The sequence below is a fragment of the Aedes albopictus genome, chromosome 2, assembly GCF_035046485.1.
Source record: "Aedes albopictus strain Foshan chromosome 2, AalbF5, whole genome shotgun sequence".
Lineage (NCBI taxonomy): Eukaryota > Metazoa > Arthropoda > Insecta > Diptera > Culicidae > Aedes > Aedes albopictus.
The window spans coordinates 473,190,595-473,216,040 of record NC_085137.1 but is presented as its reverse complement, the minus strand read 5'-3'; the positions used below and the strand labels follow the sequence as shown (position 1 = coordinate 473,216,040).

Below are 25,446 nucleotides of genomic sequence, written 5' to 3'. Positions count from 1 at the left end.
CTACTTTGACAGCTGGCTCGAATGTTTCCTTGGTTTATTTGTTACCATCTATGTATTACAATGACTGGCATGACTTGTTTGATGTTGTTACTGTGCAATCCTGTCCGACGTTTCGGTCATATTAAAGACCTTCTTCAGGAACTCAGTTATTGCAAATTCCTGCAATCCCCGTGGAAGACCCCATACGTGACCAAAACGTCGGATAGGATTGAAGACGTTAGTCCTGTTCAACGACGTAGGTTGAACTTGCTCGAAGTTACTGCATCCAACTCTTATCCATTTGTCAACAAACGGGAAAGAGCGGAATGGAGCAGGTTCGAGCAAGTTCAACCTACGTCGTTGAACCAGTGTTTGGACGAAAAAGTGATCAGTGAACCGATCGGCAGTTTTTCTTCCCTTCTGTTGGTTCTGTTTCAATTACCAAGCGGTGTATGTTCTCTCGTCGAGTCGCATGGTTCACGAAGGAACACAAAGAGGATACTCCGATATAAACAAGCTGCGGCGATGAGCGGGCATCGCTAAGTGTAACACTTACCGATGATCGCTCATCGTTGGCTTGGGGCAACTGTGAATAATCGTTATTTTCATTAGTATGTAATGCGTTTTCGCTTTAAAAACGTGAAATACTATTTAATTTAACTGTATTCATGACGTTGCAGGATGTGTAGTCACAATAAAAAAAGAATTATGGCAATAAAATATTCTTACCGAATGCATCGCTTTCATTAGCGTCATCGAGCATCTTCTCTCTTGATTACGCTCTCGTATCGAACCGGGCAAGAGAATGAACAGCATTTCGGGGAGCGTTCCCGAGCATGTTGGTTCATGAAATGTTACAATCGCGAATGTATCACTTGCTGAGCATGGACCATTCAGTGGTTAGCGATAAAAATCCACACACTGCGTTGAACAGAACAATTACTTATCAGCCATTTCCACGGTATTGGTAAATAATTGAAATATTTGAATGTTTATCAGTCGAAATCTGTAAAGTTCCAAGAAAAGGCATTTTGAACCAATTTCTTCAACCTACAGCTTTTCACATGATACTAATTTTGCTTTTCCACCTGCCACCGAGTTTTCCAGGCAATTTATTTTTCATTTTTATCACTCAATTTGCATCTAATGCTGACCACTGCTACACAGTGGTCCAAAACATTCGATTCTTGAAAGATATGGAAATTAATGGAAAATGAAGATACAATTTTATATTTTTAGATAAAGAAACCAATTTGATGAGAGATCTTTTGTGGAATAAACACAATTTTCGGAACAGACAAAATTTTCACTTAAAAAAGGTTCTTTAAACTGTTTCTTTTCGTGCAATACATAAAAAAAATGCTGTTTTGTTAATTTGAGTAGAAACTGTTTCAGTTGGAGCTACTGTGTCCCACAGTGAGGACAATGCCCACAAGGACCACGAGAGGAGGTAAAGCCAGGTGAGTACATAAATAAAATAGCTGTTAGTTTTAGATCCTCACATCCCGACTAAGGACCAACGGACAGGGGGCAAGTTTTCCGACGACAGCAGCGGTTTGGTGGAATAGGAAGGATTTAATTACAGCTTATGCGTGCTTGTACTGTTGCAAAATTACTTGTTTCCAGGATGCATGTATGACATAAGTCCGGTAGCGATTGGGACTCCCCCTCAAATGCAATGCAATGCAATGGGTTTCGATGCACAGTCAGTCACGTGAAAACGATGTTTACTCGCCTCTGGAAAGTGGACGGTAGTGTAAAATAAAAATAAACAATAAACGTTGTAGCCACTGTACAACATATTATTGTGAGCTGACATGCTTTTTATCTAATTTTGATGGAGCTTTACGATAATAGTACTGTTTAAGCTGTATTGTATTCCAGCGAGAATAAGAGTATCCCCAGGAAATCCAGAAAAAATATCTAAAATATCTTTGGTCATATATTTAATTTGTCAGAAGAATATTTAGTTGAATTTTTGTTTATTTTTGTTCCATATGCATTAGCTACGTTTTACAATAAGGAACTTTCAAACATCGAAAGGACGGATCTCGTCATCCAAACAACACACAGAGCATAAAAAGCTACTTATTTCTTGCATATAGTCAGCTTGTTTCAAATTTGAAGAAATACGCAACACTACACATTTTTGAAATTTTGACCTACTGCGAAATTTTCACAGTTTTATTTTGGAACCCTCTGTCGGTAAAGTTTTTTTTATGGGTTTGCTTTTTGAACTAATATTTAAGATATCTCCTGTCACATTTTTGGTGAAAAAAAGTCTAACAGATTATCCTGGTAAGATTGCCTTGGAATTAAAAAAATTGAGCAAGAAATTGTAGAGAAATTTTGTACTAAAACTGTAACAATAAGGCAAAAATAGATGCATTTCATATCTATTTTTTTTTTGTTTTTTTTTATCTATTTTTATTAACGGAGTTATATTAGCAGTTTACATACCCACTTGGAAGACCATTCTGATTTTTTTTTCTTGGTGGGAAAACCGTTCTTGAAGGAAATTTTGAAAAAATAGCATTTTATAAAATAATCTATATAAAAATGTAATGGTGTTTGTATGTCACGAATAGGTTCGGGAACGGGTCAACAGATCGACATGATTCTTTCACTGTTGCATTCCGCCAGGGCTCCGACGTGTTCGTACGAAAAAATAATGAGGAAAAGTGATCAAGAAGGCAAGAAAAACAGTAAAATCTGAAGATCCATTTTGAGGGACATTTCTTCATGGAACCGGATGGTAAAAAACAGAGTAGGCAGGCAGGACGACGTTTGCCGGGACATCTAGTTTACAATAAATTACCAGGGTGAACAAGTGTGTTTGCAGTTCAAATCAATTGCTATATAAAGATACTTTCTGGATCACACGCACCAATAAGGCTGATACAAATTTAAATTTGACTATTTGGTCGGCGTTAAGTCAGAGAGGACCATGTGTCTTTTACCTAATTTCTAGAAAAACGACTTTAAAGTTTGCAACTCTATTAAGTTTTGAGATTTTCAACAAATGTTCTTGAATTTTTGCCATAAATATTAATAACTATTCATCAAAGCATCGCTCTGTATTGATCGCGAAAAAACGTAAAAAAAATCTTGAAACCGAGAAATTGCTAAGTAATTGATTGTACTTAGTCCACTCTGACTGAACGATTTTTGGAAAATCTACAACCAACTACAGTTCACACTCAAGTTTTTACATATTTGGTGAAAAAATAATGCACAAGTAGGACAACAGTTAATAGGAGTGGTGTATAATGTGAGCAGGAAGTTTTAATTTTGATGTTTCTGTTATTACACTGTTGATTACCATTTTCAATTTTTATGTTCAGTCAGAGTGGACCAAGCACAACAGTTCAATATCACATGAAGGATAGTCAATTGATGAGCTATCTGAGAATTCTTAACTTGAACATTTAATAGCTAACAACTTTTAAACGTATTCTCATAGTTCGGTAGGTTTCTGAAATATTACACAGTTACATAGTTACACAGTTCATAATAATTTTTTTCAGAGGACTGGTGTTTTTCAATAATTCGTTCAGACAGAGTGAACCAAGAACACAACTCTTAAATAACCGGTTAAATCAATTTTTTCATGAAACGGGTATTAGCACATTTCAATATGATGCCCAACAGCTACTCGACAAACTTATTTTCATTTGGAAAAAAATACGAAAAATAGGGTAATTTCAACTATTTTTCATAGAGACACATGGTCCACTCTGTCTGCACGCAAAATGCCACAATATGCTTCAACACAATGATCTGTAAAATACGATACTGACCATAATAAAATGGATTTTCACGTGCATTCTTGATCAATAATCATCAGAAAATGCGTTATGGAGTCATACAATTTGGAAACGTATTATATTTTGATGATAAACTATTATGATTATTGGATTTTAACCAATACATATTTTTTCAATTCTCTTAACATCAAGCGTTTGGTCCACTCTGACTGAACTATATAATCGATTTTCGCAGTTCAATCAAAAGAAAATTGTGCTATAACTCTCGTTAATCGGGTGAATGTTCCAAGTAGCTAAAGTAATTCTTAATCAAATGCCTTAAAAATATAATTTTCGTAAATTTTGTTACTTGGTCCTCTCTGACTTAACGCCGACCATTTGTCTCTTCAATAATTTTTGGCTGGATTCTGCATTTTGAGGGGGCAGATAAAAAAAAAATATCAAAATTTCGGGTCTTGCTCAAAATTCTTTAACAAATCCGATGAGTTTGTAATATTTTTTAAATTAAATGCTTTATTATTTTTGTCCTCCCCCCTCGACCAACCAAAGAGTGGTGGGACAAACAAAGAAATAAATATTTGTAACGCCCTAAATAAAAAAAATGCATCCTTGTATGAATTAAACAAATCATAATTATTAAATTCCCTCCAGGAAATCCTCTACAAATTCCGAAGAAATCTATCAGATTTGTGTTATCTCCTTCATTCGATCATTTTCACTAGTTTCCCCAAGCCGAAATTTCCTAAAAAAGCCTAAAAATATAAAAAAAACAGGTCAAACTCACTGCCGGGCTTATTCGTCTTTTTTCGGCTTTTTTTTTTAATTTTTCAGCTTGACAAAACTAACTCCAAATTTCTTGAATTTTCTGATAAAATATAAAACCAGGGCACCCCTTTGCTCTGAAGACCATGAAAACGTGAAAAAACTAAAATAATTGCAAACTAAAATTCCATAAAAGCTATTGAAATGAAGTTTTCATTAATTTTAACAAACTAAAAAATAGAATCGGTCAACAAGTTTAAAAGTTATGATTTTTTTTTAATTTTTAGTTTTTAAAAACTTTGATTTTTCCAAACTCTGGTCTTCAGTATTAAAATGAAACCAGTTACAACAAGTTTATGCTTGATTGTAGCTTATTTCCAAAAGCTGCGACCTCAACGTACAAGTATTTCATTTGAAAATTAAAAAAAAACGCCGCTACGTGAAATCGTTTGGAGATTACTGATTCTTGCAATCTTTAAAATTCTTAGATTTTAACGGTGGGCTAAAACTTAATTTGCCTGCTAGACGACACGCCTCTAGACGATACCTCCGACAAGTTTGAAAAACACTAGACCAAAAAAGGCAAAGTTTTAATTTTTTATGTTGAAATAGCTGTAAATTTATCACAAATTCTTAAGCTTTAGCTGTTGGTTGAGTAAGAAGTTGTCTAAAAAAGGTACAGAGATTTGAACGATTATTCACATGAAGTTAGAATAATTACAGTGAAGTGCTTCATTTTCTGAAAGTCATGTTCAAACTTTTATGTCTGTGGGTTCAAAGGGCAAAATAATAAAGCTTTAAATGTTCATCGTTTGTATATTGATTCAACTTAAAAGAGTTTATAAGAAACAAATGTCTCATAATAGTTTTAATTTATTCTTGTCAGTTATGCCATTGATGTTCACCATAAATATTAATTTAATATTGAAGTACTGGCTTATTTATGGAATTATTCTTAAAATAGTCTGATACCAGGGCAACCAGGAAAACGAATAAATTGTAGTTACAGGAAAGTATGAGGAACGGAAAATAGATAAGAGAAAATATAAATAAAAAGAATGTGTTGAAAGATAACAGCTCTTTAAAGGAAAAAATAATATACGCTTAATTTTGAGTATACAGAGATACACAAACTTGTACTGGTACTGGTACAATAGATACAAAAAATATAAAAAATAAACAAAACCTAAATTTTAAGTTTTGAATAAAACAAAAAAAATCAAAATTATGAATATCATAAAAATAAAAAGAGCTTGTGGGCGAACTGACTGTGTTAATTTGGATTTTTTTTTATAAACACATCAAAAAGGTTTGTGTCAAAAAAATAATAAAAAAAATAGTTACACAACACTAGTTAAAAAATATAAATTTGGTCTGTTCAGTCGTGAATGGTCAATCAGTATGCTAATCTGAATCCGAACAGCATACAAAACTCTTCAACCAACGCAACCTCTGAGTTGGAGACAAAAACATTGAGAATCAGAGGTGACGCAAACGTCTTGAAGTTGGATTTTCAAGTAATGAAAAGGTGCTTTTACTTCAAGTTCCATAACTACCTTAATTTTCAATCTTTTTGCTTGAAACTCTTACAAATTGATTTATGTATAAACTTGGATAGCTCTTTCTTAAAGTCACGAAAAATATTGGCATTTTTCGTTTTTGTTTTTTCTTTCTTTTTACTAAAATTTTCGACTTTGGGATTCGATAAATTTTCATCTGCTTGGCCAATTTAAATTACTCAAGCGTGCTATTGTAGATATTTTGTTGCATAAAAAATTAGAATGTTGGCTAAATTTTGACTGTTTTCATGCATTGTTTTGGTTTTAAAATGAAAAAAAAAAATAATAATACGAAAGCCTAGGGATCTCCAGCAAGCCTAGTGATTAAGGCAATGGAACGCCAATCCGGAAACGGCGAGTTCGATTCCCGTTCCGGTCGGGAAAATTTTCTTCACTCACTGGGTAAAGAGTATTATTGTGCTTGCCTCACAATATACAAATTCATGCAATGGCAGGCAAAGAATGACCTTCAATAAATAACTGTGGAAATGCTCAAAGAACAGTAAGTTGTAGAATGGCAGGCCAAGTTCCAGTGGGGACGTAGAAGAAGAAGAATACGAAAGCCTAAACTTCATTTTTTTCAATCAAAATCCAAAATATGTTCTAAGACATGTTTTGGCAGTTTTTGGTGAAAAAATCTGAAAAATGAATAATTTGACAAATAGTTTATTCAGGACATTTTAACAACAAAAGTGACAAAAGCGCGTTAAAAGATTGGAAAATGGTCAAACGGTTAATAATTTGGGGCCCTAAAGTTGAACTTTGTAGTAAAAAAATAAAAAATAGAAAAAATATTTAAAACTCAATTTCTGTATGATTTTGAAAAAAAATGTGTTTACAAGTATATTCAAAAATCTATTTGAATAAGTTCTTGCAAAAAAAAAGAAAGGTTCTTGCAAAAAAAGAATGGCCAGTTGGATCAACCTGTGGTCTGAGCTTGATTCAAGCACAAAAAAGATAGAAAATTGAGAAGGTTATGATATTTAAAGTGAAATCATCTTTTTTTTCATTCGGAAATTGAATTTATGCTCTTCTAGACTTCGAGTCCAGAAAATTCTCATTGTATTTATACAGAAAATAGAAGGTTAAGGGGATCTTAAACTGAGTGTGAATGCAGATTTGACTTATATTTGCAACAGTATCGCCTCGTCTAGGGTGGCACACACTTATATGAAAAACATAAAAAAAAAATAAAAAATGTTAAGTTTTACTTCCTTAATCAGTTGTTTTAGACTTCGAGAAGTTACGTTCAAATTTTGAACAAAATCAATTAGGTCTAATGGGGTCCTCAACAAGCTCTAAGTTTATATGGGAAAACTTGGCTTTTTTCCAAACTATTTATTTCTCCAATTTATATTTTTCAAAAAAATATAAAACAAGCAAAGCAAAATTATTGGGATTTTTTACATAAAAAATAGATTCTACGTACAAGTTCCAATGAAAAATTCACATTTTTTTTAAACCATACTTGAGTTACATAAAATTCAATAAAAAAAAATTAATAAATTAATTGGACCTTGTTAAATGTTATTCGAGAGGGTCTTAAAATCAAGTAAAAAAGTTGCGTAGCTTCGAGAAAAATCTCGTCAAAATAGTCATGCAAAATAAAATCGCGTAAAGAAGTCGTGTAAAAACAAAATTGAGAGTATCTGAGAAATAGTTATTTTTTTATAAAATCTGTAAAAAAAATAACATTATATCAAATAACATTTTACAAAGTTTCATAAATGAGGGGCCAAGATGCAAAGGGATGTAAGTGACCATTATGTCGATTTTAGGCCGAGCATATAAAAAAAATCTTCAAATTTCAAACCTTCAGAAACTTTTTCAAGATTATTTTAATTAATCTTCAATAAATCAGAAATAATTGGGCAAATTGTGAAACTCCATACATTTTGTATGAAACTGGTAAAAAACTTCAAACCTCATTTACTCAAAAGTTAATTTTTGTCACTCACACCCGTTTGCTTCTAACGTTATCAAATGATATCGATTTTTTTTTAATTTCCTGTTGCTTAAGAATATTTGGATGAAGGAATAACAATTATGTCTATTTTTTCCATTGTTCTCTTTTGCGTGTTTTAAAAATCCATGGGAAGGTTTTTTTTCTATATTTAAGTGGCATTTGGCCGAGGCTAGTTCGCCAGGACAATGGAAAGTGAAAATTCTAGAGAAAATAGAAGTATTGGAATCAACTTGAACTTCTCGGCAAACTGATGTTGAAAGTTACCTTGCTACAGAAAAAGTCTAAGAGTCATGTTTTTGGAAATTTGAAATTATATGACATCTAACATAGATTCGCGATGAATATTACACTTAAATAGTGTATTATATTCCTAAAAGTCCTTCAGTCAATCGATATATTCGAAGCTATATTTCTGCAGAAAAATAATAGGATTGTATGCACTCTTTTCAAAAGCTAGGTGATGAAAAATGCTTGTATGTCGATGCTAAAGTAAATGACTCATAATATCCAACGCATGAACAAAACCCAATTCAAATTAAAAAAAAAACGGGCTGGAAATGCTGAAAAATAACTACGGGAGACAAGGCAATCAGCAGTAATTGCAGCTCTGTATGTTTTAAGGTGACGAGATCCGTGGCATACGGTATTGCCAAAGTAGCCATAGTGCAGAGCGTTAATGATTAATCATAAATTTAATCATGATTAATGATTAATGATTAAGATTAATCAAAATCATTAATCATAATCACAAAAAAAATCTCATTTAATCATTAATCATTAATCTTAATCACACTGTTTTTGCAATCTAATTATTAATCAATAATCATAATCATAAGAAAAAATATGAATCAATTATTAATCATTCATCACCAAAAATGATTCATCATATAAAATATATGATCCAATTTAAATTGGTTCAAATGCTGTTCTAAATGATATAATTTATGATTCTTTTTAAAAATCTCCCGGACAGAGTTACCTTTTACTTTTGAAACATTAAAATCATGTTAAACAATACATATATTTTAATCATTTCCAGTTTTTTTGAAATTGATTAATCATGGTTAATCATGATTTTTAATCAATGAGCCATTTTTAATCATTAATCATAATCAATAATCACAGATAAAATCAATTTCAATCATCAATCATAATCTTTAATCATCCTAAAAATCAAAATAATCAGTAATCATAATCAATAATCACCAAAATTGGAATTTTAATCATCAATGATTAATCATGATTAAAATTTTTGTTAATCATGAACGCTCTGCCATAGTGACATCCTTTTTTGTATTCACTTATAATAATGTGTCCTTTAACCCTCCTTAAGCATTAGGGTCATTTTTTACCCAAAACGTTCACTACGCCAGCGTGTTGTTCCCAATGTGATGCAATAGGAAGCTTAAGTACATCATCGGAAAACTCGCACCCATCCGTATTGATATCCCCATTAATTCAACTTTATTTCATTTACGCGCATTTCCGTTATCATCTGATGCTCCCCGAACTGAAAAAAAGTCCTTATACAAAAAAAACAATAATAATATTTGGCTTTCAACCGACCCGCCGTTTATTACCCTCACATAACCTGACTCTTCACTCTCACTCGCTCTTCCACACAGTCAACTATCTCAACTTCGACTTTGATTTGTGACCGGGCGTCCCCTCCCCTTTTCGCCACTTACTGCGCACTTTTTCTTCTTCTTCTTCTTCAGTTTTTTTTTTTCTTTTTTTCCCCGTCAGGGGTGGCTCATTTTATCACTTTTCGCTGTCACCACCACCCGATTTTTTTTTCTTTTTGGGCTGGTGGTGAATCGTACGACACGATGGGGTTGTGTTGTTTGTTGTGGTTTATTGGTCAACTGGCTGAGTGGGGGTTGTATGTGGTATGATGATGTGACCCAGCTGAGTGAGTGCGAATCACGCGCCGATGTATTGGAGATATTGTTCGAAAAAAAATCTGAGATTTTTTTTAACAATTTCAACTGTGACTCACTTGTGAGCTGAACCGCCGATGTTCACACGCATTTTATTTGCTTTTCGTGTTTTTCCGTTTTTATTTTACAACTTTATTTATTGTATTTACACTGATCCGAATGGACACTTTATTTGATGACATTTCTCGCACAAATTGACATTTTTAGGGTTGCACTTTCACTTGTCCCGTTTCGGATTCGATTGGTTGGTTCTGTTTATAGCCCCGCTTGAGGTACGTGAGAACACATGTTCCAGCTGAGGAACTCCATTCCATTTTTTTTCCTTTGTCGTTTATGATTTCATTCTGAAATGGGGATTCTTCGAAGGCCTTAAAATCCGATGTTTATCGGGATTTGATTTTCTTCCGACCGAGTTGGTCAACTCAGACACATACATTCAAATTTTCCCGTTCGTTGATATGATGGCACTAGCTTTCCGTTGCCATTTCTTCTGACTTCTGGGAGATATGAAGATATGGATTCGAATTTGTGAGGGTTGTAAAAAACTGAATCGAAAAATCGGAGACTCACAATCCGAATCAACTCAGTTTACGACGTTTTGGCTAACTCCATACAATTGATCCCGTCTGGCCGATACCACAGAGGGGTACGAGTGCATCCAAACAAACTTCGATCTTTCCCTAAACAGTTATTAATTTATTGCTGATTGCAAAACAAACCCGATTTGAAAGTGGTTCCATTTTTTTTTTCTACTCTCGATTGGATTATCATCAAGTCGCGACGACGCCGGACGACAACCGCGCGAAAGCTGTCACCGAGGAAGGAGCCACCAGGCGAACTGATTGTCCACGTCCATTCGGCAGTCCATTCATACATAGACGGGAAAATTGCCCACCTCGAATGCTGAATTCTTATTCATCTTCTTATTTTTCTCATTGTTTTAATATTACATCCCAATTAGCATACATTTTTTGAAAAAATCATTATCAGATGTAAAAATGTTTTTACACAAAGAAAACTTGCATATGATTGAATCGAGTTTGAACCTAGCCTCCTTGGGCATAGCGTTGTCACGCTTCCCATCTGAGCCGAAAAAGAGCCCCTCGAAAGCTAAGTTACTTAAGCCTTTATCACTGTTACGCTCCCTCCGCGGCACCTAGAGGAGAGGCGCACGCTTTATCTAAATTATCTAAAGAAACCGGCCAAATCCAGGCGTCTGTTTATCCATATCCCCTCGTTCCTCCTTCCACCCCCGCGAAAAATAAAGAGTGGGTATGCTCTATTATACGTGCTAGGTAATTGTTTGTGGATGGACGACGACAACGACGACGATGACGACGGTGGCTACGGTAATGATGGTGGCAGTTGTTTCAAGTCTGAAATCGCACGATTAGTCACTACCCGGGTAGAGGTGAAATACTGACGATCAAAACGTGATATTGGTTTGATTGATATAAGAGATAAAAGATCTGAAAATAATATCTGAAGAATGTTCCAATATTAAAATTTGATATTTTAAGATCAAACGAATAGCTCGCTGCTATTGGTCAGATCTTACAAAATCTTAATTTGATATGATGATGATGGTCCAGGAGTAAATTTTTGATTTTATTTTTAGATCTTTTATCTCTTATGTCAATCAAACCCATATCACCTTTCGCTCTCCATTTCAAAATATGCTATTATTGAGCTCTTTTTCTCTACTCTGGTATCGGCCGAAAGGTGTGAGCACAGGCACGTGAAGATGCACCTAATGAAATGATTCGGTGAGCTTAGAGTTTAAGTAGTAGGTAATTCGCTCCAAACAAAACAATTCGTAAATCGTCAACATATTCCTTAGACTAGGGAATCCAATATATTTAACAATCAACATCAACAATCATTGGTCATTTCATCAATCCTGTTTTGATATTATTTCTTAGTTCAGGTATTCATATAAACACATTTTGATTACATTACAAAAACTTCTTCTCGATGCAGAGATGCAGAAGTATACTTAGCGGCTAGTTGCGACAAATATAGCATTAACATTCCAACCCTTCCTCGATGATTTTGACGACGTGGCCGATGCCGTTTTTTGTTTTAGCTTATGCATCTATGATTACATGTTGAGAATAGTAAGTTAATGATCTAGCTTATTTCACGGTTTTGAGCAGTAACCGTGAAAATTCAAAGAAATTTGTCAAAAAAAGTCACAGCATTTGTTATTTTACAAACTCTGTTAGGCTTTCCACATTTTAGAATCTCGAAGCAAATTTACTAGAGTAAATATCGACTCACTCAAAGTGCAAATTTTCGGTAATACCAATCCGTGTGGTCAATTATGATTTTCAGATAACTCAACGTACATATGTTCATTTTCATTTATTTAGTGTTACATCAAATTCAAGATAAAACTGAATCAACAATATTTGTCCATAATACACGGTTCGTGGCTGCCGCTCTCCATCCTCGGTCGCGCCCAATGCTCGCCAAGTCACGCTTCACCTGGTCCGCCCATCGTGCTCTCTGCGCTCCACGCCTTCTTGTGCCAACCGGATCAGTTGCAAACACCAGCTTTGCAGGGTTGTTGTCCGGCATTCTTGCAACATGCCCTGCCCACCGTATCCTTCCGGCTTTGGCCACCTTCTGGATGCTGGGTTCGCCGTTAGGTGCATCGAGCTCGTGATTCATCCTTCTCCGCCACACACTATTCTCCTGCACACCGCCGAAGATCGTCCTTAGCACGCGTCGCTCGAAAACTCCGAGTGCTTGCAGGTCCTCCTCGAGCATGGTCCATGTCTCGTGCCCGTAGAGGATCACCGGTCTTATTAGCGTTTTGTATATGGTGCATTCGGTGCGTGGGTGAATGTTTTTCGACCGCAGTTTCTTCTGGAGCCCGTAGTAGGCCCGACTTCCGCTGATGATGCGCCTCCGAATTTCACGGCTCACGTTGTTGTCAGCCGTCCGAGGTAGACGAATTCCTCCACCACCTCGAAAGTACCCCAGTCTATCGTAACATTACTACCCAGACGGATCCGGTCGTTTTCGGTTCCGCCTACCAGCATGTATTTTCTTTTTGAGGCATTCACCACCAGTCCGACTGTCACGCACGGGGCCCGAAGAACACCGGGCCTAGCCTATCCCAGAGAACACTACGTAACCCGGTGTTACGCCGCGAAGGAAGCTCTTCGGTGTGACACGCCCTTGATGTAAGTGGTCAGTGAGATTGCGATTTCCAACAACAGACTTGGCTGGTTGTTGTGAATCTAGCTCTAAGTCGAATTAGCCTTGGGAAGGGCCTAGTACCGCGTTAGTTTAGGGGGGCGGTCTATGTTCCGTCTTCAGAACCTTATAGAATCAAAAGTCGTTGCGAGGTGTTCGTAAATTTCGGATTAAGGAACAACTGCACCGTGGCGTTTCCAAACCAAAACTTCTGTATTTCCAGCGGCGCAGGCCGCTTTTATAGGGCATGTGGGTCTGGCTACCCACACTTACTTCTAAAGACAAAAAGAGAAGCCAGAATTCTTATTATCTAACTTAAAAATAATATTTTCCCTCCCGCACTATCTGACTTCCATAAGTACGGTCGAATTTTACGACTTTCCACACCCAGAGCCTGATCGAGTCATACCCGATAGATGTAGGCCGGTTCTAAATAATCAACCTACGGTGCATCGATCCTAGCGCTATCAGACCTCCCTCACCACAAGACGGTTGCGCATTCTGTTCCCAAGTCTTTTTTGGGAATTTTATTACCCTGCCGGCGGTCGTCCCTTTGGCCCTTTTCTGATTATCGCTGCCGGTTCCGTGGAACCTAAGCAAGACGAGGCTGGTGGATTGTTTCAATATTGATCAGCTACCTACTGGTAAGCTGACTTGCCACCTAAAGGGGACGCATCTCCGCCTACTGACAAAGGATAATTATCGCCGCAATTTACGACCTTTCTATTTATGCTCATTTCTCTTGCGCTTAGCCGCCGGGTGCTTCCATACTATCCCTTGCGCATTGATCGGTGCAACCGTTCAGGCTGTGTAAGTGCATCAGGATTCTTGACACGATCCGATAGGCAACCAGCGTTCATCTATTTGTGTTATTTTTGTTCTATTCTTTCTTCCTACCGCGCGCGGGTGTCGCTCTGTCGAGGGTGGCGTACTTACGGTGTCAAATAGCTAGCTCGGGAAATGCTTGAGATGGGACCTTTTCCTGCCTTCTTTGCTTCCACAGATTCGGGTTTGATGTCAATGCACTTGCTACCGTTGCCCATATGTTGGGTCGGGTTTGTTTGTTTTTTTCCTTTTCCCTTTTCGGGCGTGTCGACCTAGGTTACTGACCGACGGAAGGTTGATCAGTAATTATTGCTAATTTTTGATTGCGACCTTTGCTGCTTCGCGTTTCAGGCGGGTGTACAGCTCTGCCACCGTTCCAAATGTTCTGGCAATAATGTCCATGTCGTCCGCAAAGCACACAAATTGTCCGGATTTTGTGAAAATCGTTCCCGGCTGTTGAGCCCGGCTCGTCGCATCACACCTTCCAGAGCGATGTTGAAGAGAAGGTATGAGAGTCCATCACCTTGTCGCAGTCCTCGGCGAGATTCGAATGAACTAGATAGTTCACCCGAAACCCTTACGCAGTTTTGCACACCGTCCATCGTTGCTTTAATCAGTCTAGTCAGCTTCCCAGGAAAGCCGTTTTCGTCCATGATTCTCCATAACTCTGCGCGGTCGATACTGTCGTATGCCGCTTTGAAGTCGATGAACAGGTGATGCGTTGGGACCTGATATTCACGGCATTTCTGGAGGATTTGCCGTACGGTAAAGATCTGGTCCGTTGTCGACCGGCCGTCGATGAAGCTGGCTTGATAACTTCCCATGAACTCATTTGTTTTAGGTGACAGACGACGGAAGATGATCTGGGATAGCACTTTGTAGGCAGCATTCAAAATAGTGATCGCCCTGAAGTTCTCACATTCCAAATGGTCACCTTTCTTGTGAATGGGGCAGATTACCCCTTCCTTCCACTCCTCCGGTAGCTGTTCGGTTTCCCAGATCCTGACTATCAGCCGATGCAGATAGGTGGCCAACTTTGCTGAGCCCATCTTGATGAGTTCAGCTGCGATACCATCCTTACCAGCTGCTTTGTTGGTTCTGAGCTGGTGAATGGCATCCTTAACTTCCCTCAGCGTGGGAGTTGGTTCATTTCCGGCCTCCGCTGCACTGGCGTCGTCGTTTCCTCCGTTGCCGTGGGCTCCCGTGCCTACGTTCTCCACGCCGTTCAGGTGCTGATCGAAGTGCTGCTTCCACCTTTCGATCACCTCACGTCCGTCCGTCAAAAGGCCTCCGTCTTTATCCCTGCATATTTCGGCTCGCGGCACGAAGCTGTTGCGGGATGCGTTGAGCTTCTGATAGAACTTCCGTGTTTCTTGGGAACGGCACAGCAGTTCCATTTCTTCACACTCCGCTTCTTCCAGGCGGCACTTTTTCTCCCGAAAGAAGCGGGTCTGCTGTTTCCGCTTCTGTTTATAACGTTCCACGTTCTGGCGAGTCCCTTGCTGCAGCATTACCGCCCTCGCTGCAATCTTCTCCTCCAAAACCGTTCTGCACTCTTCGTCGAACCATTCGTTCCGTCGATTCCGTGCCACGTGTCCGATGGTGCTCTCTGCTGCGCCGTTGATGGCTGCTTTCACTGTACTCCAGCAGTCCTCTAGAGGGGCCTCATCGAGCTCGCCCTCGTCTGGCAACGCAGCTTCGAGATTCTGCGCGTATGCTGAGGCGACATCCGATTGCTTCAGTTGCTCTAGGTTGTACCGTGGCGGTCGCCGGTATCGTACATTGTCGAAGACGGAGAGTTTTGGGCGCAGTTTGACCATAGTGGTCGGAGTCGATGTTGGCGCCACGATAGGTCCTGACGTCGATAATGTCGGAGAAGTGCCGTCCGTCAATCAGAACGTGGTCGATTTGAGATTCCGTCTGCTGTGGTGATCTCCAAGTGTAACGATAAGAGAGGCTGTGTTGGAAAAAGGTGCTACGTATGGCCATATTTTTGGAGGCGGCGAAATCAATGAGTCGTAGGCCGTTTTCGTTCGTCTGCTGGTGGGCGCTGAACTTACCAATTGTCGGTCTGAATTCCTCCTCCTGGCCTACCTGAGCGTTCAAATCACCTATGATGATCTTGACGTCGTGGCTTGGGCAGCGATCGTACTCGCGTTCGAGCTGCGCGTAAAATGCGTCCTTGTCATCATCAGTACTTCCGGAGTGTGGGCTGTGCACGTTTATTATGCTGATGTTGAAGAATCGGCCTTTGATCCTCAACCTTCACATTCTTTCGTCGATCGGCCACCAACCGATCACGCGCCTCTGCATATCACCCATCACGATGAAAGCTGTTCCCAGCTCGCGTGTATTAACGCAGCTCTGGTAGATGGTATGATAACCTTTAAACGTTCGCACCATGGATCCTGTCCAACACACCTCCTGCAGCGCTACGATGCCGAACCCGCGGTCCTTCAGTAGATCGGCGAGTATGCGGGTGCTCCCAATGAAGTTGAGAGATCGGCAGTTCCACGTGGCTTTAGGACAGAAGGTCGAAGGACAAATGGTCGAAGGACAAAAGGTCGAAGGACAAAAGGTCGAATGGACAGAAGGTCGAAGGGACAAAAGGTCGAATGGACAAAAGGTCGAATGGACAAAAGGTCGAAGGGACAAAAGGTCGAAGGGACAAAAGGTCGAAGGGACAAAAGGTCGAAGGGACAAAAGGTCGAAGGGACAAAAGGTCGAAGGGACAAAAGGTCGAAGAGACAAACGGTCGAAGGGACAAAAGGTCGAATGTGACAAAAGGTCGAATGGGACAAAAGGTTGAATGGACAAAAGGTCGAATGAACAAAAACATAAGTAGACCAAGTTACCAGCTGGAGTGTGACTTATAAGAATAAATAGTTCATGTTGTTGCTCATTGAGAGAAACGTTATGGTGCTGTTATAGTAATCATATATATTTCAGCCACAGACATTTCTATAGGAAATTTTTCCTTCTTTTGTTTATAGGCTATTCTTTCAAGTTGTGTTGATGTAGTATTTAATGGCAATTTAGTTTGATGTTTTGTTCAGGAATTTTTCCTTCTTAAATTTATAGGCTGTTCTTTTAAGTTTTGTTACTGAATTTATTATCGACTATTTAGGTACTTATAATTCAATCAGAAATTTTGCCTTCTTTAATTCAATAGCTGTTCTTCCTATCTATACTGCAGAAACAATAACTACTTGTGATTAGTGATCATCCCCTCTTGGATTTATAGGTAGTTCCGACGAATTACACTGTATAAGTACAAATAATTTCTTAGAATTTCGACTGTTGATGATTATGTAGGGAGTTATGGCGTTCAGTCTTTGCAAGAATAACTCAAAAACGGATTTTTAAGCTTTCATAAGTTATTCCTCCAAAGATTGAAAGCCATACCTCACAAAAGTAAATAATTTCGTTTTGTTTGCTCATATAGTACCCAGAGATTTGTTCTTCTCTAATTAATAGATTGTTTAACTTTTTTAAATCGCTGTAATGATTGGAATTTCAAATGACAATATTTCAATATATTATTCATCCTTCTTCTACCCATAGGCTATTCTTTCAAGGAGTACTATTTTCCACATTTAACTTTCATGAATAACATTACTTTATATCCTTCTATTGGCTTCTACTTTCTATCATTCTAGGCATCTATTTCGGATTGCAATGCGGTAGTAAATAGCTGCATATAAGCTAATTGTCGTTTTTTTCTGTCAAATACTGAGAACTTTATCATGTCTTCCAAATTGTCTACTGTCAATTATACCTTTTGTTCTATTCGACCTTTTGTCCATTCGACCTTTTGTCCATTCGACCTTTTGTCCATTCGACCTTTTGTCCATTCGACCTTTTGTCCATTCGACCTTCTGTCCCATTCGACCTTTTGTCCATTCGACCTTTTGTCCCTTCGACCTTTTGTCCTTTCGACCTTTTGTCCTTCGACCTTTTGTCCTTCGACCTTATGTCTTTCGACCTTTTGTCATAGATTCTTCTGTTGCTGATTTTCCGTTACAATGGTTTTTTTACGGCTGGCTCGTAGGGCCTGACACCAACCCCCTACTTTCCGGAGGACCATAGTGCACAGTTGAGCTTAGAGTCCTTCCCTGGCACTCGGACGTAGATCAGTCGCCCCTAACATGGGGATCAGACGCTGTTGTGAGCCGCTCCTCCTGGAGAACAGACGCTCAGGTTTGCCGTAGCAAACCTCCCCTTCCCTGTCAGCCTACGACTCTCAACTCAAACTCTGCATGAGCAGAATTTGTCATGAGTTGACTAATTGGCATGTGTCAGAGTGGAGTGTTCCTTCGCAAACTTTGCGTATTCAGGCGTCCCTGCTCAACAAGCTTGGGAACCTGTAATAATTGATTGCGATCACATTTTATGGATAACTCGCTTCCATTGCTACTCCAAGAGAGTTTCATTATGGTTTTGTTATTACAACGCCCTTCATTGTGGTATACCATAGCTACTGCTTTGAAAGAAGCTTGTCCTCTGCGATCTGTGCGGACCGCAAGAGGTATTCCTGAATGGAACTCGGACCTGTTCAAGTTCTAAATATCTTCGGATAAACCAGTCTTTTGTATAGCTACGAATCTTTAGCTTCCACCCCGAGGATTGTAGGTATAGAATCGATTTAGTGAGCACTAAAAAGCTCTGCTTACTTCAAATCTCCTGGAGCAAATGGGGCTTTATCCTATTTTTCTCCAGAGGGATTTGAGTTTTTCAAACATGTTTTGAACTCTTGTAGTTTTCTATTTGGTATTTTCATGGCATGAAATTACTCTGTAGTTTTATCCCGAAAGGGTGCGTGCGTTGTAAAAAGAAGGAATAAGTTCCACATTTATCTGGTTACGTCGTTCTTTCTGAAATGCTCGAAACGCATTGCCGATTATCACATCTGTGATGTTCGTCTGGCTAACATGCCTGTTCATGTGAACTCACATGTCTCCCAATTTGGGATGTCCACAGTGACTTTTTTACATAAAGTTGTATACGTTTTCAAGAAAGCACTCGCTCAAACGTAGTTTTTGCTTGGGTGATTTCTTAAATAGTGAATTTGCTTTTGATGACGTGCCTTTCTATGTCATATTGAAAGTCGCATGACGTCGCAAGCTACCTCCAATGAGCTATAGGCTCTTTGTACGCTTATGCGTTTTACAATGTCCTTTTCAGGGCACTGATTAACCCCGTTGTGGTATGAGCTATGAGCTCTCGTTGCGCTTATGCGTTCATTCCCTCTTCTAGGGCACCCCTTCCTATTTCATCACCTTTCCCTTTCCCAATTCCCATCCCTTGTTCCATTCTCCCTCAGGTAAATGATGAAATAGGCTCATATGTATGGCGATGGCACAAATGTCCCAAATGGAGGATAACGTGCCTCTGGAGCCGGCCTTCTGATACCTGATACCTGATACCATAGTGCACAGTTGAGCTTAGAGTCCTTCCCTGGCACTCGGACGTAGATCAGTCGCCCCTAACATGGGGATCAGACGCTGTTGTGAGCCGCTCCTCCTGGAGAACAGACGCTCAGGTTTGCCGTAGCAAACCTCCCCTTCCCTGTCAGCCTACGACCAAAGTTACCACCGGGGTTGGTTACCCGATCTTCCCTAAGGTTGATCATAGTTTCCGATCGGTACCGCGAGGAGGTAGGGATAGGAGTTGCTGGGCAGAGGCTAGTGGATCACAATGGGATCTGAATTGCGCAGCATACCCAGCCTTTACCGTGCCGAACGTACATATGTACAGATGGGTAAATTTATTGATTAAATTGGGAAAAAATCCAGATCCCTGGTGAGATTTGAACTCACGACCCTTATTCGCTAGACAAGTGCTTTACCAACTAAGCTACCGAGCCAATTTATGACTCGGCATTTTAGTTATCAATTCTAATCTCATCATATAGATCGATGATCTTCCCCTAAACCGCAAATATAACCATTTCTGTTGTATATATGTACGACGAGCTAAAGCGATTTATTTATTGTTTGAAACTGTTTGCCTATCGTATAGGCACCGCTTTCCCAACGATGTGATATAGATCGATGAGATAAGAATTGAAGCTTATGACAACTAAAATGCCGAGTCATAAATTGGCTCGGTAGCTCAGTTGGTAAAGCACTTGTCTAGCGAATAAGGGTTGTGAGTTCAAATCTCACCTTAGCTGGGGATTTTTTCCAATTTACGTTGAGTTATTTGAAAATCATAGAGTAAATATTCCAATTTTTTCCAGAAACTTGAACAAAAACTACTGAACATCTTCCTCAAAAATGATTTTGAATCACAAAATTCTCCAAGAATATCAGCAGAAGTTTTGTTCGCGAAAATTCGCTCCCAGCAGGAAAAAAGGTCGTTCGAGAACATTCCAATTTCAAGATGTAGAACATTCGAGAACTTTTACTTTGCCCAGAGCACGTGCTTGAGCCTTCCAGAATATTCGTTTTTTCTTGGTGGTCGTAATTCTAGAATGTTCTGGAATAGTCTACAATTAGGCGCACCCAGTATAAATACAGGCGTATTGCCGAGAAGCCAATCAGTTGCAAAATAAGTGTGGACAAGTTATAAGCGTTCGCGTGGCTTGAACAACGCGAAGTGAAACAATCCAAAGTGTAAATAGTAGCAAAGAGAAAAATAAAGTGATTAGTTTAGTGAAAGTGATCCCCAGTGTTATTCCTACCATTCCGAAATTCCATTTCTCTTCTGCCGTGCTATACCCAATACCTCGTTCCAATACAGTCCAGTGCTGGTGCCTAAATTTCTTGTGTTTATTGCCGAACAAGTTTATTATAGAATTTCTTTCGCTAGTTCGCTGGATTTCTTCTAGTTTTTTTTTACTAGTACTTCTGAAACTTTTTTTTTGTATTTTCTTTAAAAATATAGTTTAACCCTCTAGAGACGGATGGATCACATTAGCTTAGCCGAGAAACCCTTACAAACGTGTTCTAGATCAGCAGGTTGCATCCAGGAAGGCGAAAATACCGTCTCCAAAGCATTAATCCTTCAGCATGCTTGAAATTCTTCAGTACATTGTACTGATTTTTTTAATTTTTTTTTTTATTTTTTTAAGAAAGTATTTTTTATTTTCTTATTTGTATTAACGAGATTTTTAGCCCTAGACTAGTTCATCTCGGGACCCACGCTTTACTTCCCTTCCGAAGGAAGAGCTAACATTTTGTGAGTATGTCGGGAGTGGGATTCGATCCCAGGTCCTCGGCGTGATAGTCACGGGCTTTAACCATCACACCAGGTCTGCTCCTAGAAAGTATTTATATTATCATCACAATCTTCTAATTTTATTGAAAACTTCACTAAGTACGATTGAGGCAGATCCTAATGAAATTCTGGGAGAAATTCTAACAGAAAACATATAAAAAAAAAACTGTGTTTTCAACTGTATTGCTCATCAACAACCCCATTGTATGTGTTTGGGCCTTTCCATGTATTGTTTTAAACCCGTTTCACGTATTTTTTTTCCTGAAAACTAATATTCAACACCTTTAGACCGATATAAATAAATTAAAAATAGTTCAACTGTTTCAAAAGCATTTTTAATTTGTATTTTATAAAGTTCTAAAGTTTTTGAACCATTTTATCTTATATTTTTATTAATCCTTATTACGACAAAAACGGTCTGATTTTATTCGCAAATATCACGACATTCGGACGCCCACTATACCGATTTTCTGCAGAATAGCAGAGTGAAATTCAGATGATTGCTACTGGCGGGATCGTCATTGAATTTTCCATGAGTGATTAACGGGATTTTTCATTCTTTGTTCGGTAGCTTAACCCTCGAGCAGCCGCGTCTTCGACTACCTGCAACGGCACTACGTTCACACCGTGTATCACAAGCGTGCGTTTTTCATGGTGCGTGTACTCAGTACACGACGCGACCGCTCCCGGGCGAACGAATGCAAACGAAATTATTATAAAGTTCTTTTTGAAGAAAAAAATACATGACTTTCTGAAAATCTTCTTGCGAAATATATTTCAATTGTCTGAAAAAAAGTGGTAAATTATACTGACGAAGCAAGTTGTAGATGTTTTGTTAAAATTTCAAAAAAAAATTCGAAATATTTAAAACTTAGCCCATCGTTCTTATATTTTTTCCAGTGGGTTCTCATAAAATATGTTCAATTATTTCCTCAGGGATCTCATTATGATATTGAGGATATTGAGGAAAACGCCAATTATTGCACGGCCAAAATGCGCCCATTTCTGCACATCTTATATGAAAAGCCTGGAGTGTGCAACAATTGGGTTTTTAAATTTTGAAAAATGTACTGATATTTTGATTATATATAAAAGAGCACATTTTTCTGAGTCACTATGATTTTTTTTCAGATTTTTAAAACTTTTTTTTGTAGCCAAAATCAATTTCAAAGAGATTTTTTGAAAACACCTTTTGACAGCTGGGCAATTGTTTGACAGCACCGCCCAGTATAAAATGCAACGAGGGGTGATTCGACAAATCGCTCCCATACAAATTTCAAACTTTTTTAACCACAATTTAGCGCTGATTTTAGAACCGTGCTTCAAAAAAATTTTAAGTAGAACAGTTTTTAAGTTATTGCTCAATATCGAGTTTTACAACTTTTTAAAATAAGGGATTTACTAAAATTCAATTATCTTGCGATTTGTTGAACCAAATTTAAAACTTTTTCCTGAGTATAATACCATTTGATCATCTGAATGTAGGTTTAGCGTCAGATTGATGAAATTCAAGATATGGACGAGTTTTAGGGACGATCTCCTTAAATTTTAGCAAAATTTCCAAAAATATGTGAAGAAATGTATTTTTTCCAATAAGAAAAAAACATATAAAAAATTTATTTTCAACGTTTATTTGACACTAGCTGACCCGGCAAACCATGTATTGCCCAATGAAAACATGTTGGTGAAGTTTTTGACATTATCAATCTTTTGTACATCTGCACTCGAGTTTGATTTCATTGCGATAGTGTGGAATTTTTTTACAGTTTTTATTTTTTTTTTTTGGTATTTGATATTTTTGTATATTTTGAGTTTTGCTATCTTTTCAACATATAAACATAGCCATCCTAAAGATTTGAATGCTGTCGTTCAAAAATAATGCTGATTGGTTTATTTGTTCGTTAGTTATGTGGCTATTAAATGACCATCTTTGACATTCATTACCATCTGTTTCTCCATCTGTTCCCTTTCAACAATCCGCAATGCTTGATTTAGAAAAAGTTCAAACTTATATCAGAACATACATCCTAAGAAATACATCGTTTGTATTTTTATTGCCTGAATGTATTTCAGTTTTGGTATAAAATTTTGTTTCATTTTTATGAGAGGGGCCCTGTAGTGTAACGCGAAAGAATAGCCTATTTTTAAAAGAAGGAAAAATATCAGATGATGTAAGCAGATCGATTGTAAACTAACTCATTATCATTATATGTAAGTTAAGCAAAAGGCAAATATCACATAGAATTAACAACTTGACCACCACAAACTACTCAACAGTGCCACTTGGAAGAAAAGGCTTTGATGAAAAGGAAAAATTCTGATTGAAATGTTGGCAGGTTGCCCTAAAATTTTGCACACTGTTGACATGTAGGAATAGCCTTCTTTTAAAAAGGGTGATTCTCAGATGGAGTTTGCAATATAAGCAGTAAACTCTCTCTTCCAAAAGCAAGGGCCTTCTAAAACCTCCGCTTGAAAAATTTGTTTTATTTTCTTGATTTAGTTTCTAGATATGCAGAAACTACTGTTTTATTTATATGAAAGCCTTTCCCTTACTTTCAGATAGAGGAAAAGATCACACAGTCAAATAAACATTTCTTGTTTTCTAACATTTCCATATGCCGAATGTGGTTCCTTTCATTGATTGGTTCTCAAGTTACGTAGAAATTTCCATTTCATTTGTATTTGAGTCCCTTTTTCAAGAAGGAGTGGTGGGTCTCCATCTTCAACAACCATAGGAATATTACATGCCTTCTGAAACATCGGTACGACGAATTTGGTTGCATTTGTTTGATTAATTCCTGGCTTATGCAAGCACTCTTGTTTCATTTGTAGAAAGAGTTCTACATCATCATTGAAATAAATATGATTTGTCTTCTAAATCCTCCACATGCCAAAGCTCATCCTATCCTAATGGTCTCGTTCGCTTGTCTCGTTAATTGATGAATGGTTCACTCCGATAGTCGAAATTCTAGTTTGTCTGTAATAAATTTGTCAGTTTTTCGTTTTCATATTTTTGGGTATTTTAAGAGTTGAAATACGGAACGCCTCTGAAAACCACGCTAACCCTCTAAAATGTCCAAGAGGACTCCTGAGAACCCTTAGATTTTCGAGGATACCCCTATACGACCAACTTTTTTTGTAATTTGGAGATCAAAAACCTATAATTATTATATTAACTAATTAAATATCAAAAGTCACCTTACCTTAACGACAAAGATTTATACCTCTATCTTTGCGATTCGCCGAATAGTTTTCGGTTTGAGGGCTTAAGTCTTTAAACACCCTTCGGCTAGGTATTCGACACGATCAACGTGGTTCATCCGTGAAATTTATTATAATAAGCACTGCCTATTAGGCAGTACCTTTATTTCCCGGTCTGTGAATGCCAGTGCAGCTGCACTATCTAAGATCATTGGCGGTCCTATCCATGTGAGATTAATATCTCCGAAGTACTTCCGGACACATATTTTGAACTATATTTAGGGATTGTTGATTTTGTTCGGTGATTGCAATCACCGAAAAAAATCAACAATCCCTAAATATACAACTCAACGGTGACCAAAACCCTTAAGAACATATTTTGAACGTCTACGCATCATTCTTTGATTTGTTTTCAGTCATTTGGCATATCATATATAGGCAAGTTTCAGTAAAAATTTCAGCTCAATCGGAGCATTGATTACAGAGAATGAGCAGAGTGAAGTGAGCGACTTTGCTTAAAAATAGAACTAAAATCGATTTCAACTCATCACCCTTGTATGGAAAGTCGAAAAAATTTCCGCTCTACTGTAATTTTTTTCCTTTGCGATTTCGAACTCAGGGCATGATTCTACACCAAAAACGATCATCAGCTCATCGAGTTCAAAAATGCTGTAAACTAGTGTTATCTAAAGAAAAAAAAATCATCTTAAATTCTTTCATTAGTGGGATTCACTAAACAAAGTAAGCCTTGCTTATGCCATTATTTTCTGCGTATCAAAACGTTCAATGAAAAGAGTTAAGAGTTCTAAAGGATTTGCGTGATATTTGGTAGAGTCGTACCTCTACAATAGTCCTTTTATCAGCACAAAAATTTAAGTTTTTTGTTGGTTTTGATGTTTTTAGGATTGATAAAAGCTATAATAAATAGTTCTATGTAGGAGTAAAGACGTATCCTGATGCCTCTGATGTATATATGTATAATACTGGTGTTGTTGAATGAATTAGAAGACTACCAAATGAAA

At 37.9% G+C, this 25,446-nt stretch overlaps 1 protein-coding gene across 24 annotated transcripts in view; it reads right to left on the bottom strand.

Moving 5' to 3' along the window:
• The window catches only part of LOC109414816 (calmodulin-binding transcription activator 1), a 634,609-nt gene that overhangs the window by 279,494 nt on the left and 329,669 nt on the right, over positions 1 to 25,446 (bottom strand). The window contains exon 1 of one of the 24 annotated variants that reach the window (XM_062854079.1): positions 9,614 to 10,964. The exons of 20 other annotated variants lie outside the window; for them this stretch is intronic. The gene's annotated coding sequence lies outside the window, so the exon portion shown is untranslated. Of the gene's footprint in view, positions 1 to 9,613; positions 10,965 to 25,446 lie in introns of those variants that run through there. 3 more of the 24 variants (XM_062854080.1, XM_062854081.1, XM_062854083.1) reach the window with 3 other exon arrangements.